Below are 6193 nucleotides of genomic sequence, written 5' to 3'. Positions count from 1 at the left end.
CCAAATGCAATGAGTTTCAAAGCAGTTGAGTACCAAGGTACCACTGCATGCCGGTAGTCCTCAATTTACAATAATTAATTTAGTGACCCTTCAACATTACAAGAGTACTAAAAAAAAGGGACTTATACTGTTTTTTCACACAACCATTGCAGCATCGCTGTATTCATGTGATCAGTATTCAGTAGCTTGGCAGCTGGCATGTATTTATGATGGCACTGTGTTAGGGTCATGTTGTCACCTTTTGCAAACTTCTGACAAGCAAAGTCAATGAGGAAGCCAGGTTCAATGAACAAACGTGTTACTAAATGATCAGTTACAGCGATTCATTCAACAACTGTGGCAAGAAAAGTTGTAAAAATGGAATAAAGCTCGCTTAACAACGGGCTTGCTTAAGCAGAAGAAATTTTTGGGCTCAGTTGTAGTTATAAGTTGAGGACTACTTGTAGTGAGCCATGAGAAAGAATGACGGTATTTAACAGGTTTGTTAAATTTTCCACACCGCTATTGGCACCTGAAAGAGATTATTGGTCAACTCATGGTCTTTGGCAGCCAACCATGAGGGCACGTGTGTGGTAGCATGATTATAAAGGGGGGAAATGTGACTGTGTGGAAATGCCGTAAGCAAACTGTGGTGGCTCAGAAAAAAAGGTATAAAATGCGGGGAGGGTGTTCCATTCTTTGTTGCTGTAACAAAAATTAGTTTGATGATATTGCCTTGCTAGAATAGCCTCAAGAGAGAGATCGAACAAGAGTAGGAGGAATAGGGAATGCCCAGCAGAAAGTCCTCTCCACTCTGCTCAAACATCCAAAGCAGATTTTAAAACAAAATAGGTCAAAAATACTAGACAAGCCTTCACCATCCTGAAATACTAATTTGAACTAGGCTAATTATAACACTTATCTGTCATCCATATAGAACAGAGGTGGTATTCAGTTGGTTCTGACCGGTTCTAGTGAACCGGTAGCGGAAATTTTGAGTGGTTTGGATAACTGGCAAATACCACCATTGGCTATTCTCTCCCGATCTATTCGTTGCCTCCCAAGTCCCAGATGATCGAGTCCCAGATGATCAGCGGGGCTTCTTTTGTTGCCCTGCACAGGAGAACAGAGCTGGAAAGCAGGTTAGTGGGATGGGGAGGGAATGGAGATTTTACAGTGTCCTTCCCCTGGAGTAGGGTGGGAATGGAGATTTTACAGTATCCTTCCCCTGGAATAGGGTGGGAATGGAGATTTTACAGTTTCTTCCCTTCCCCTGGAGAGGGGTGGGAATGGAGATTTTACAGTATCCTTCCCCTGGAGAGGGGTGGGAATGGAGATTTTACAGTATCCTTCCCCTGGAGTAGGGTGGGAATGGAGATTTTACAGTATCCTTCCCCTGGAATAGGGTGGGAATGGAGATTTTACAGTTTCTTCCCTTCCCCTGGAGAGGGGTGGGAATGGAGATTTTACAGTATCCTTCCCCTGGAGTAGGGTGGGAATGGAGATTTTACAGTTTCTTCCCTTCCCCTGGAGTGGGGTGGGAATGGAGATTTTACAGTATCCTTCCCCTGGAGTAGGGTGGGAATGGAGATTTTACAGTTTCTTCCCTTCCCCTGAAGTGGGGTGGGAATGGAGATTTTACAGTATCCTTCCCCTGGAATAGGGTGGGAATGGAGATTTTACAATTTCTTCCCTTCCCCTGGAGTGGGGTGGGAATGGATATTTTATAATATCCTTCCCCTGGAGTAGGGTAGAAATGGAGATTTTGCAGTATCCTTCCCCTGGAATAGGGTGGGAATGGAGATTTTACAGTATCCTTCCCCTGGAGTGGGGTAGAAATGGAGGTTTTACAGTATCCTTCCCCTGGAGTGGGGTGGGAATGGAAATTTTACAGTATCCTTCCCCTGGAGTGGGGTGGGAATGGAGATTTTGCAGTATCCTTCCCCTGCCAAGCCGACCAAGCTACGCCCACCAAGCCACACCACACCTACCAAGCCACACCCACAGAACCCGTAGTAAAAAATTTTGAATCCCACCACTGATATAGAGGTGCCAATGTACCTATGACTTTTCAGAGAAGATGTTGCTTGCACATTCCCTTCTTTTACAAGAGGCAAAACTGTACCATTTCGGTAGCATCATCTTGTAAGATAAAGTTTGAAATGTTTATGCTAACGAATAGATTCACTTTGTTCCTTCCAATATTATTGTAGAGCAGATATGGGCAGTAGATCCCAGCAGCCTCAAACCACGAAGAGTACAACAGTTACATGATGGCATTGCAGGAGGGCAAGCAGGGAAGCTTTCCACAGTTCAGTTGGGTATTGAGGGCCACACAATATGGTCTTTGTAATACTTGCAATATGGTTTTTGTAGTACTGCTCCACTGGCCAACTAACATGGGTTTTCTTGAAGGTTAAAGCTTATGGCAAATCATTAGCTATACACTTTGAAAAGGGCAAATCTAAAATACATACGTTAGTTGAAAATCCTATCTGAAAAACACAGCTCCCCTCTCTACAATGGGCAAATTCTACTAAATGTGAAGTACACTGGGAATTTACCTCATAATTACAAGTATTTGCAGCTGCACTTGATATTGAGATTGTGGCCTTAAAAGCAATTTCATAATTAATTACATAAGATTGTAATTATAAGTCATAATCAAGGGTTTGCCAGTATACAAACATTTCAGAATGTAACATTTATAGGCCTATGTCCTCTTCTAAAACAAAAATAAGTCTCTTATAGCCAAGGGAAACTACCGTATTTTTCAGAGTATAAGACGCACTGGAGTATAAGACGCACCTTAGTTTTTGGGGAGAAAAATAAGAAAAAAGCTGATTGGCAGGTTGATGGGCCCATCAGCTGTTCCCAGAGGTGAATTTTAGCAACAGGTTCCTTGGTTGTGAGCTCTGCGCCTTGCTTTTTTTTTGTTTTTGCTTTTTTTTTTCTGCCTCTGAAACGTCTGAAACTCTGTTTCAGAAAAAACTTTCTTTTCTGCCTCTGAAAGCCTCCGAAACAGCTTCAGAAAAAAAGCCTCTGAAGCTCTGTTTGGGGGCTTCTTTTCTGAAGCTCTGTGTCGGAGGCTTCTTTTCTGAAGCTTTTTTCAGCCTCTGAAACCTCCATTTGAGAAGCTGGGCAGGGCTACATTTGGAGTATAAGACGCACCCAGATTTTCACCCTCTTTTGGGGGGAGAAAAAGGTGCATTTTATACTCCAAAAAATATGGTAATTCCGTGAAAACATTCTGTGTGCAATGCGATATTTGGCGGCAGAGTTTCTGGAATCATGGGATTTAGAAGCACAAGCTAAAGATACGGTCTGAAGGAAACAGTCATTCCTCGAAATGTTTTGACTGCAGCTGCTTGTTTTGAGTCATTAAAGCATCTAAAACACTTTCCGTGTGCAAAGCTTCTGCAGCCAGGATAATGCGATCCCCCAAAACAACCTTGGAAGACAGATTTGGAAGCCTTGCTTTATGTGAAATTCAGACAAACAGGGGGCTTTCTAACAGTGGTTTTTGAAATGTTATGCACTCGACTTCTGTTTGAGAGCCACCGTGAGCTAAATGCTCCTTTTTTATAGGTAAAGATAAAGGTTCCCCTCGCACATATGTGCTAGTCGTTCCTGACTCTAGGGGGCGAGACTCATCTCCTTTTCAAAGCCGAAGAGCCAGAGCTGTCCAAAGACGTCTCCGTGGCCAGCATGACTAAATGCCAAAGACGCACGGAACGCTTTTACCTTCCCACCAAAGGTGGTCCCTATTTTTCTATGTGCATTTTTTACGTGCTTTCGAACTGCTAGGTTGGCAGAAGCTGGGACAAGTAATGGGAGGTCACCCGTTACGCAGCACTAAGGATTCGAACCGCTGAATTGCCGACCTTTCAATCGATAAGCTCAGCATCTTAGCCACTGAGCCACCACGTCCCTATTCCTTTTTTATAACAAGACAGCATTTCAACAGAGTTGGCAGCCTAATGCAGGACCCAGGACCCCAATATCTCTCTGGAGTAAGGGGAGATCTTGAGGTAGTCCACATGACTCTCCATAGCTGCTTCTCATCAGTAAACTGCATGAATTGCCATTTCACAATTTGCTTATGGGTTGGGCAGCTAGAAGCTGAGGGAGAAACCATCTTCATTCACAGTTGTTAACACAACCTTTTTAAAGGCCATTAAACTCAACTAAGCCTCAATTCTTAATCACTTGGTTTTGCATTTTTTCCTGATATTTTAGAAGTATTGGGAACCTTCAGAATGACAAGTTATACTGCATTCACTAAGTGACTTGCCTTCTCCTTAGAGAAAAATAAATATATTTTTTAAAATATTTGAAAAACATTTTTTGGATTAAACATCAGAAAGGTGCTCAAAGTTGAATTTTAGGAAGCTTAATAATGGATTAAGGTTTCAGATGGATTTAAGATTGCAATTTTAAATTTTTGAAATTATTCCTTTTCCTTTAGTCAAAACAAGACAATGGGACTTTAAAAGCTAGACAATATTGTGGTGGTAGAAAAGAATGGAAGGAAATATTCTAACAGCTGTTTGATGAAAATGTGAAATTTTTATGAAAATTTGAGACATACTGTATGGTCTTTGAAACTCTCAGAAATGATGTATAGATTGTCAGTTAAGGATGCAATGGAAGAAGAAAAAGATAATCTGGATAAATTTAAAGTTAATCTGAATGTAGTTATAAATACAGCAAGTAATGAGAAAGATATACAAAAGGACCTGAAAATTGAACTTTCAAATGAAACAGGATGATCAATGCGTAAGGAAATATACAACTATCAAATCAGAAAAGAGATATGATAACGGACATACAAAAGGGATCCCTTAAAATTTTGTAGGATTTTCTGAAAAATATCAAAAAAAAGAGGACAAATTACTCTTACTGGGAATTACAAAACTTGATTTGAAGGGATTAAGAATTAAGAGCATTAAAAGTATAGGAAATGAATATAAAATTGGCTTATCTGATCAAGGCTAAGATAGATAATTAGTTCTATATGACAATCCTTAACTGGACTTTCCTGATAAGGAATGAATGGTGAGGATTTTATATCTTATTTTTAGCTAAGTGATGAGATATGGGATGAAGAGAGTGTATGTTGTAATTTAAGAGATGTTGATAAATTTATTTATATTGTGTATACTTGTTGGGATGAAGGGTAGTTCTTTTTCCTTTTTTACACTACTTTTAGGTTTTTATAGTTTGTAGAATGTTTATTCTTTTTAATTGTAATCTTTAATAAAATTATTTGGGGGTGCTATGCACTCATCTTTGTGTCAGCATGTATAATTTTTATTCTTTTTAACTGTAATATTTAATAAAATTATTGGGGGGGGTGTTATGCACCCATTTTTGGGTCAGTAGTAAACTATACAGGCATAAAACTTGCTGACCCTTTGTTGATCCAGAGACTTCCTTTCTTCTGGATTCAGTCATGTCTGACTTTTCTCCTATGGTAAAGAATTCTTCTGAACCCTACTAAACACAGATGGACATTGTCAGTGGTGAAATCCATTTTTTTTTTTTTACTACCGGATCTGTGGATGTGGCTTGGGTGTGGCTTGGTGGGCGTGGTAGGGGAAGGATACTGCAAAATCTCCATTCCCTCCCCACTCCAGGTGAAAGATATTGCAACATCTCCATTCCCATCCCGCTCTGAGGCCAGCCAGAGGTGGCATTTGCCGTTTCTCCGAACTGCTCAAAATTTCCGCTACCGGTTCTCCAGTACCTGTCAGAACCCGCTGGATTTCACCCCTGGACATTGTCTTAGTAAGATTTGGATTCTGAAGGGAAGAACATGAATGAATCACATTGCCTTCAACTCATCTTGACCCCATTGGCAATGCAACTTGCATTTGTGCTTTCATGGTCCACTTATAAAGTACTGGATTTTTTAAAAAAGCTGTTGCCTAAGTTTCAGGATGACTAAATCCTACCAAGGAAAGGGGGAAAGCCTGCCTTACTCATATTGCTGATTTGCCTTCCTGTTGTGGCTCCGTTACCTGAGCTTGTGTCATCGGCAGGAGAGGACTCCAAGAGTGAAGGAGAGGAGTTGGCAAGGCCTCCCTCTCCAGGACCCTCCTCTCTGGCAATGCTTCAGTGTCCGCCGAAGGGCAAGAGATAGGGCCGGGGCCAAGCACGTCCACGCAGCCACAGGTGGACAGTGATGAGGGTAATGAGTCTTGGCTGGATC

This window comes from Pantherophis guttatus, chromosome 8 (genome assembly GCF_059756535.1).
Source record: "Pantherophis guttatus breed Tessera chromosome 8, ASM5975653v1, whole genome shotgun sequence".
Taxonomy (NCBI): domain Eukaryota; kingdom Metazoa; phylum Chordata; class Lepidosauria; order Squamata; family Colubridae; genus Pantherophis; species Pantherophis guttatus.
Note: the sequence above shows the minus strand (reverse complement) of the source record.